This window comes from Notolepis coatsorum, assembly GCF_963971535.1.
Source record: "Notolepis coatsorum genome assembly, chromosome: 12".
NCBI lineage: Eukaryota > Metazoa > Chordata > Actinopteri > Aulopiformes > Paralepididae > Notolepis > Notolepis coatsorum.
The window spans coordinates 6,822,483-6,832,482 of record NC_140176.1 but is presented as its reverse complement, the minus strand read 5'-3'; the positions used below and the strand labels follow the sequence as shown (position 1 = coordinate 6,832,482).

Here is a 10,000-nt window from a genome sequence, read left to right as displayed (position 1 = left end):
AGACTCTTTTTGTACTCTGGTATGTCATAAATGTATAGATGTAGCAGTACTTGTTTATCTGTATGTCATGTATGTCATATTATGATGAATTGAAAATGGGGGACCCTGATGTAAACAAGACGAAAGTCTTTCTCTGGTCTGCATCCCCTTAACAATTGTGTGTATTGAGCCGTACTGTATTGTACCCATTCTGCAATCTGTTAATACAATGTTCAATCAATAAAGCACAAGTAGCCTACATTAAAACCTTGAAACCAGTGCGCATTATCACTATACCAGAGAGAGGTGCAGCCGGAAGGGTTAACGACATGCCAGAGACCAGCAATGATCACTGGCCGGGAGTTTGGGAAATAGGGTTGATTGATTAAAAATGTTATGAACAGATTGCAGAATGGGTACAGTACAGTACAGCTCAATGGGGATGCAGACCAGAGATAGACTTTCGTCTTGTTTACATCAGGGTCCCCCATTTTCAATTCACCATAAATCATCAATTCATCATATAGGGGGGTCCGGGGTGGATGGATTGGGGTGCTGGTGACTGACTGGATGCTTCGTGGAAGAGGTGGTATACGTTACTGGGCACCTGGACACATTAGCGTGTGTATGTGACATTAGGCTACATCTGTACATGAGGTCTGACACCCGAGTCAGACACACAGTACTGTAACATGATAAACTGAGAGGTATCATCCCTGAGAGAGGGGGGAGGGGTCTGTGCTGAGCCACCATGGACCTGAGTGTGTGTGTGTGTGTGTGTGTGTGTGTGTGTGTGTGTGTGTGTGTGTGTGTGTGTGTGTGTGTGAGTGTGTGTGTGTGTGTGTGTGTGTGTGTGTGTGTGTGTGTGTGTGTGTGTGTGTGTACGAGAATGAATGGACTGAGAGAGACAGGAATGGACAAACAGAGGGAGATGAATACACAGAGAGGAGAGTGTGAGAGAGAGAGAGAGAGAGAGAGAGAGTAAGGGACAAACAGAGGGAGAGGAATACACAGAGAGAGAGAGTGTGTGAGAGAGAGAAAGAGTAAGGGACAAACAGAGGGAGAGGAATACACTGAGAGAGAGAGTGAGAGAGAGAGAGAGAGAGTAAGGGACAAACAGAGGGAGTGGAATACACAGAGAGGAGAGAGAGAGAGAGAGAGAGTAAGGGACAAACAGAGGGAGAGGAATACACTGAGAGAGAGAGTGTGAGAGAGAGAGAGAGAGAGAGAGAGTAAGGGACAAACAGAGGGAGAGGAATACACAGAGAGAGAGAGTGTGTGAGAGAGAGAAAGAGTAAGGGACAAACAGAGGGAGAGGAATACACTGAGAGAGAGAGTGAGAGAGAGAGAGAGAGAGAGAGAGTAAGGGACAAACAGAGGGAGTGGAATACACAGAGAGGAGAGAGAGAGAGAGAGTAAGGGACAAACAGAGGGAGAGGAATACACTGAGAGAGAGAGTGAGAGAGAGAGAGAGAGAGAGAGTAAGGGACAAACAGAGGGAGTGGAATACACAGAGAGGAGAGAGAGAGAGAGAGAGTAAGGGACAAACAGAGGGAGAGGAATACACTGAGAGAGAGAGTGTGAGAGAGAGAGAGAGAGAGAGTAAGGGACAAACAGAGGGAGTGGAATACACAGAGAGGAGAGAGAGAGAGAGAGAGAGAGAGTAAGGGACAAACAGAGGGAGTGGAATACACTGAGAGAGAGAGAGAGAGTAATAAGGGACAAACAGAGGGAGTGGAATACACAGAGAGGAGAGAGAGAGTAAGGGACAAACAGGGAGATGAATACAGAGAGAGAAAGATGGATTAAGGCACAGACAGAGAGAGAAGGAGACAGACGGAGAGTGAGAGAGAGAGAGAGAGAGAGAGAGTGATGCAGTAATCCACCGTGGCTCCCAGGAGAAGTGGTTGATTGTTTTTGCACGGCGTCTCCGCCGGCCCCTTGTGACCCTGAAGGGGTTAATTTGTGGTTTTAGGGCCAATTTTAACCCCCCCTCTGGGACGTGTGGCGTGTGTGTGTGTGATCTATATGCCATGTGTAAACAAAGTCAGATGATAATCTGTGACATGCATTGCATTGCAGGCTTTAGCGTCCATGTTGGTAACAAGTGCTAAAAAAAATCCTTTTAGGTAAAAACATTATATTTTCATAATTGAATTGAGAATGTTGTCAACTATACCCATTGCAGGGTCTGTAAATGTTACGATTGAGTTTCAAGTTTCAAGTTTCTTTAATAGTTGTCATACAGAAGTACAGAATACTTTTGTACAAAATGCTTCTTACTGTTGCGCTCCAGAGACTGTGCAAGACAAGATAAGTATGAAATAAAATAACATAGTAAAATTAGAAGTAAAAAAAAAAGAGGTCACAGTGTTCAGTTTAGACATATGTACAATGTTCGATGCAGAATAAACGTAGTTACCATACAATATACAATACTGTGCAGTGTACTAATATACAATACTATATACAATACTATATAGTGCAAGGCAGAAATGGAGAAATGGGACGAGGTGCAATTTAGGTATAATTCACAGTAGGTGTACGAGTTGTAGTGCAAATCCTTTATCAATAAATATAAAGTGTAAGTGTGTTTGTGTGATCTAAAGTGTGGAGAGTGGGTGCTGCAGTGTGTTGTTTGTTTGAGTGAGTGTGTGCGTGTGGGTGTGTGTGCTGTGTGCATTTGATGGTTGTTGCATAGTGATTATTGTTCGTTTAGCGATTATTGTTCGTTTAGCAGCCTGATGGCCTGGGGATAGAAGCTTCTTCTGAGTCTTTCTGTGCTCGCCTTAAGACTCCGGTATCGCTTGCCTGACCGCAGCAGTTCAAAGAGGCAGTTGTTCGGGTGGCTCGAGTCCTTAATAATTCTCTTAGCCTTCCCCTTGCACCGCTTGTTGTAAATGTTCTGGAGGGTGGGAAGCCCCCCTCCAATTGTGCGTTCGGCTGAACGTGTCACTCTTTGTAGTCTGCTTCGGTCTTGTGCGGTGCTATTCCCAAACCAGGAGGTGATGTTGCCGGTCAGGATGCTCTCTATTGTACATGAGTAGAAGTTCCTAAGGATCTTCTGACTGACTGAGTTACGATTCGGGCAAGTAGTACACAAGAAGTGATGCATGTCCTTGGGATCAGCGTTCTGTAGGAACGAATAGTTGCTGCAGCGTTCTGTAGGAATTATTTGTTGTTCCATTGTTGCTCCCTGCCTGCGGAGGAAGCCTGATTGTTTGTTGTCATTGAATGCACATGGTTTGGGGGGGGGGGGGTGTTTGTTTGTTTAACCAGGCCCACTCAGCTAGACCAGTGGTTCTCAACCGAGGGGCTGGGACCCCCAAGGAGGCCACACAGATGATTTGGGGGGGGGGGGTCATAAATAAGATATACAAATATATTATCATGTTTATAACTGTTTATAAATCTTTACTTAGTGTCAAAGATCATCATCCTGTCTACGGTTGACCCTTGACCTCTAGGGGGGGTCGTGAACAGGCTGTTTTGAGGTCACGAATCAGAAAGGTTGAAAACTTTGGACCGGTTGTGTTATTGATGTTGTGAAGTCACGGTTTGGTCTGACTGTTTGTTAAGACACCCGCGACGACCAACGTCCAAAGTCCAATTGATTTAAAACTATTATGAAAACTACTGAAGAGTCGATTGCAGTCAACCAGCACCTGCTAACAGGTCTGACCCTTCAGCTCAGCTGGTTAGTGTAAACTACAGTCAACCAGCACCTGCTAACAGGTCTGACCCTTTAGCTCAACTGGTTAGTGTAAACTACAGTCAACCAGCACCTGCTAACGGGTCTGACCCTTCAGCTCAGCTGGTTAGTGTAAACTACAGTCAACCAGCACCTGCTAACGGGTCTGACCCTTTAGCTCAGCTGGTTAGTGTAAACTACAGTCAACCAGCACCTGCTAACAGGTCTGACCCTTTAGCTCAGCTGGTTAGTGTAAACTACAGTCAACCAGCACCTGCTAACGGGTCTGACCCTTTAGCTCAGCTGGTTAGTGTAAACTACAGTCAACCAGCACCTGCTAACGGGTCTGACCCTTTAGCTCAGCTGGTTAGTGTAAACTACAGTCAACCAGCACCTGCTAACGGGTCTGACCCTTTAGCTCAGCTGGTTAGTGTAAACTACAGTCAACCAGCACCTGCTAACGGGTCTGACCCTTTAGCTCAGCTGGTTAGTGTAAACTACAGTCAACCAGCACCTGCTAACAGCTCTGACCCTTTAGCTCAGCCGGTTAGTGTAAACTACAGTCAACCAGCACCTGCTAACGGCTCTGACCCTTTAGCTCAACTGGTTAGTGTAAACTACAGTCAACCAGCACCTGCTAACGGGTCTGACCCTTTAGCTCAACCGGTTAGTGTAAACTACAGTCAACCAGCACCTGCTAACCTCTGACCCTTTAACTCAGCTGGTTAGTGTAAACTACAGTCAACCAGCACCTGCTAACGGGTCTGACCCTTCAGCTCAGCTGGTTACTGTAAACTACAGTCAACCAGCACCTGCTAACGGGTCTGACCCTTTAGCTCAGCTGGTTAGTGTAAACTACAGTCAACCAGCACCTACTAACGGGTCTGACCCTTTAGCTCAGCTGGTTAGTGTAAACTACAGTCAACCAGCACCTGCTAACGGGTCTGACCCTTTAGCTCAGCTGGTTAGTGTAAACTACAGTCAACCAGCACCTGCTAACGGGTCTGACCCTTCAGCTCAGCTGGTTAGTGTAAACTACAGTCAACCAGCACCTGCTAACGGGTCTGACCCTTTAGCTCAGCCGGTTAGTGTAAACTACAGTCAACCAGCACCTGCTAACGGGTCTGACCCTTTAGCTCAGCCGGTTAGTGTAAACTACAGTCAACCAGCACCTGCTAACGGGTCTGACCCTTTAGCTCAGCCGGTTAGTGTAAACTACAGTCAACCAGCACCTGCTAACGGGTCTGACCCTTCAGCTCAGCCGGTTAGTGTAAACTACAGTCAACCAGCACCTGCTAACGGGTCTGACCCTTCAGCTCAACTGGTTAGTGTAAACTACAGTCAACCAGCACCTGCTAACGGGTCTGACCCTTCAGCTCAACTGGTTAGTGTAAACTACAGTCAACCAGCACCTGCTAACGGGTCTGACCCTTTAGCTCAGCCGGTTAGTGTAAACTACAGTCAACCAGCACCTACTAACGGATCTGACCCTTCAGCTCAACTGGTTAGTGTAAACTACAGTCAACCAGCACCTGCTAACAGGTCTGACCCTTTAGCTCAACCGGTTAGTGTAAACTACAGTCAACCAGCACCTGCTAACAGGTCTGACCCTTCAGCTCAGCTGGTTAGTGTAAACTACAGTCAACCAGCACCTGCTAACGGGTCTGACCCTTTAGCTCAGCCGGTTAGTGTAAACTACAGTCAACCAGCACCTACTAACGGGTCTGACCCTTTAGCTCATCTGGTTAGTGTAAACTACAGTCAACCAGCACCTGCTAACGGGTCTGACCCTTTAGCTCAACCGGTTAGTGTAAACTACAGTCAACCTGCACCTGCTAACGGGTCTGACCCTTCAGCTCAGCTGGTTAGTGTAAACTACAGTCAACCAGCACCTGCTAACGGGTCTGACCCTTTAGCTCAGCTGGTTAGTGTAAACTACAGTCAACCAGCACCTGCTAACGGGTCTGACCCTTTAGCTCAGCTGGTTAGTGTAAACTACAGTCAACCAGCACCTGCTAACGGGTCTGACCCTTTAGCTCAGCTGGTTAGTGTAAACTACAGTCAACCAGCACCTACTAACGGGCCTGACCCTTTAGCTCAGCTGGTTAGTGTAAACTACAGTCAACCAGCACCTACTAATGGGTCTGACCCTTTAGCTCATCTGGTTAGTGTAAACTACAGTCAACCAGCACCTACTAACGGGTCTGACCCTTTAGCTCAACCGGTTAGTGTAAACTACAGTCAACCAGCACCTGCTAACGGGTCTGACCCTTTAGCTCAGCTGGTTAGTGTAAACTACAGTCAACCAGCACCTACTAATGGGTCTGACCCTTTAGCTCATCTGGTTAGTGTAAACTACAGTCAACCAGCACCTACTAACGGGTCTGACCCTTTAGCTCAACCGGTTAGTGTAAACTACAGTCAACCAGCACCTGTTAACGGGTCTGACCCTTTAGCTCAACCGGTTAGTGTAAACTACAGTCAACCAGCACCTGCTAACGGGTCTGACCCTTTAGCTCAACCGGTTAGTGTAAACTACAGTCAACCAGCACCTACTAACGGGTCTGACCCTTTAGCTCAGCTGGTTAGTGTAAACTACAGTCAACCAGCACTTACTAACAGGTCTGACCCTTTAGCTCAGCTGGTTAGTGTAAACTACAGTCAACCAGCACCTACTAACGGGTCTGACCCTTTAGCTCAGCTGGTTAGTGTAAACTACAGTCAACCAGCACCTGCTAACGGGTCTGACCCTTTAGCTCAGCTGGTTAGAGTAAACTACAGTCAACCAGCACCTACTAACGGGTCTGACCCTTTAGCTCATCTGGTTAGTGTAAACTACAGTCAACCAGCACCTGCTAACGGGTCTGACCCTTTAGCTCAACCGGTTAGTGTAAACTACAGTCAACCAGCACCTACTAACGGGTCTGACCCTTTAGCTCATCTGGTTAGTGTAAACTACAGTCAACCAGCACCTATTAACAGGTCTGACCCTTTAGCTCAGCTGGTTAGAGTAAACTACAGTCAACCAGCACCTACTAACGGGTCTGACCCTTTAGCTCATCTGGTTAGTGTAAACTACAGTCAACCAGCACCTACTAACGGGTCTGACCCTTTAGCTCATCTGGTTAGTGTAAACTACAGTCAACCAGCACCTGCTAACGGGTCTGACCCTTTAGCTCAACCGGTTAGTGTAAACTACAGTCAACCTGCACCTGCTAACGGGTCTGACCCTTCAGCTCAGCTGGTTAGTGTAAACTACAGTCAACCAGCACCTGCTAACGGGTCTGACCCTTTAGCTCAGCTGGTTAGTGTAAACTACAGTCAACCAGCACCTGCTAACGGGTCTGACCCTTTAGCTCAGCTGGTTAGTGTAAACTACAGTCAACCAGCACCTGCTAACGGGTCTGACCCTTTAGCTCAGCTGGTTAGTGTAAACTACAGTCAACCAGCACCTGCTAACGGGTCTGACCCTTTAGCTCAGCTGGTTAGTGTAAACTACAGTCAACCAGCACCTGCTAACGGGTCTGACCCTTTAGCTCAGCTGGTTAGTGTAAACTACAGTCAACCAGCACCTGCTAACAGGTCTGACCCTTCAGCTCAGCTGGTTAGAGTGGCTGCCTGTCGATCCTCCTCGAAAAAAAACTCTAACCCTAACTAACCTTACTGTCATGTCCTAATAAACTAACCTACACTGTAACACTCAACACTTTGATGAACATTGTTACTCAGCTGATAGAGTTGTGCCCTTCCTGATGACTTGTCGTACAGAACTTGTAAGTCGCTTTGGATAAAAGCGTTTCAGCTAAATGACTAAATGTAAATGTAAAATGTGACCTCCCAGAATGCTTTGCAGACTCGTTAGTTTTCAGAACGTCGCTGCTAAGTAACGCACCGACCGCACGCTATACGGACGTGGTCCGCAGTGACCGGCCTCCTTCCAGGCACGTTTTTTCAGGGCGGCGAAGGGGATGTTTCCTTAATTGGTTTATTTTTCATTCGAGCGTAAATGGGGCCTAATTTGGCAGTTCCAACCCCCCCCCCCCCCCCTCCACGTCTGTTAGCCAAATGCCAAAGTGGTTTAGAGTTCCTCCTCCCATAACATTGTGGTGAGTGTGTAGTGGGGGGGGCTGATCCCAGATCTATATGGAGAGAGAGAGAGAGATTGGGACCAGACGCGATACAGCTTCATGCATCTGGCCTATCAAAGGCTCCGAGGTCTGGCTTTGTAGATGGCAAACTTTAAATTAGTCCCGATCTACACACAGACAAATTACGCTGGCGGTTTGTTGTTGGAGCGGGGATGGGCGCTCATGTTTGTGTGTGTGTGTGTGTGTGTGTGTGTGTGTGTGTGTGTGTGTGTGCAAATGAGATCGGGAGGTTTTGTTGGAATAGGGGTATATAGGGCATTATGTTTGATGGTGTCGTGTGTCGTGTGAAAACTTTATTGCCCTACAAGTGAACGAGATTGGGTATTAATTGGAATTAAGTGTGTGTGTGTGTGTGGTCTTGTGCTTGTACTTCTAATTACATCGAAAAGGGAACATTTCACGGTTTGTAATTAAGGGTAGGATGAGTTTATGTAATGGCATTTCCTTTACATGTATATAGTAATACTGATATGTTTGTGTGTGTGTATATATTATGTGTGTGCGCGCAGTGTGTCTTGAGTTGAACCCTGCGCGTGTGTGTGTGTGTGTGTGTGTGTGTGTGTGTGTGTGTGTTGTGTGTGTGTGTGTGTGTGTGTGTGTGTGTGTTAGTTTTGGGGCTGGTGGGAGGAAAGATTAGCTTGTAGTTGTTTGTTAAAGACCTGAGAGGAAATGAGAAGAGAGAGAGCTAATAAATACCAACTTGCACACTTTCCCCTTCGCTGGAAAATCAACCTGTGGGAGAGGAGGCTGCTGATGGCAGGGAACGAGCTGTTTATGAGGTAAGAGAGAGAGAGAGAGAGAGAGAGAGAGGGAGAGAGAGAGAGGGAAGAGAGAGAGAGAGAGAGAGGAAGAGAGAGGGAAGAGAGAGAGAGAGGGAAGAGAGAGAGAGAGAGAGAGAGACGAGAGGGGGAGAGAAGAGAGAGGAAGAGAGCGAGAGGGAAGAGAGAAGAGAGAGGGAGAGAGAGAGCGATAGAGAGAGAGAGGAAGGAAGAGAGGGGAGAGAGGGAGAGAGAGAGAAAGAGAGAGAGAGATGGGAGAGAGGGAAGAGAGGAAGAGAGAGAGGGAAAGAGAGAAGAGAGGGAATAGAGAGGGAAGAGAGAGAGAGAAGAGAGAGAGGAGAGAGGGGAGAGAGAGAGAGAGGGAAGAGAGAGAGAGAGGAGAGAGAGAGAGAGAGAGGGAGAAGAGAGAAAGGGAGAGATAGAAAAGGAGAGAGAGAGAGATGGTGGATTACAGTTTGTGTGCATGTATTTAAGCGTATTGTATCTGTGTTTCCAAATAGAGAGAGACTGTGTGTGTGTGTGTGTGTGTGTGTGTGTGTGTGTGTGTGTGTGTGTTCATATGCGTTATGCTAAATACCAAAAGGTGCTGTGAATCATTAGACAGATGCTGTCACAAAACACACACATATATTACACACGCAGGCATGCGTGCCATTCAAAAGATATACAAACATTACTCACGTCTGTCTGTTAAAAACACAGCATTACAGTGCTTGAAATCCACGGCGACCACAACCAAAATGATAGTGGAACATAGTCTGTGGCTGTTATGTGTGATGTGTGTGTGTGTGTGTGTGTGTGTGGTGTGTGTGTGTTGTTGTGTGTGTGTGTTGTGTGTGTGTGTGTGTGTGTGTGTGTGTGTGTGTGTGTGTGTGTGTGTGTGTGACCTACCAGCCCGTGTTCAGACTTCTCTGTCCTAAAAGCTACCCTGGCAGCTGAGAACAACCAAGATCCCACACGTTAGAAAGCTGAGTTTTGGACTTCCTCCCTCCCTCTCTCTCCCTCTCTCTCTCTCTCTCTCTCTCTCTCTCTCTCTCTCTCTCTCTCTCTCTCTCTCTTCTCTCTCTCTCTCTCTCCCTCTCTCTCCCTTTCTGTCTCTGTCTCTCTGACACTCAGTCTCTCTTCTGTCTCTCTGTCTGTCTCCCTCTTTCCCTCTCTCAATTCAAATTATCTCTCTCTCTCTCCCCTGTCTCTGTCTCTCTCCCTTTCTGTCTCTGTCTCTCTTTCTTCCTCCCTATCTCCCTTTCTGTGTCTCTTTCATCGTTTCTGTGTGTCCTTCTCTCTCCCTCTCTCTCTCTCTCTCTCTTCTCTCTCCTCTCTCTTCTCTCTCTCTCTCTCTCTCTCTCTCTCTCTCTCTCCCTCTCCCTCGTCTCTCTCCCTCTCTCTCTCTCTCTCTCTCTCTC

At 47.1% G+C, this 10,000-nt stretch overlaps 1 pseudogene across 1 annotated transcript in view; it reads left to right on the top strand.

Moving 5' to 3' along the window:
• Nucleotides 1-10,000, top strand: part of LOC311238637 — a 104,541-nt pseudogene that overhangs the window by 64,328 nt on the left and 30,213 nt on the right. The gene's annotated exons all lie outside the window — the stretch shown is intronic.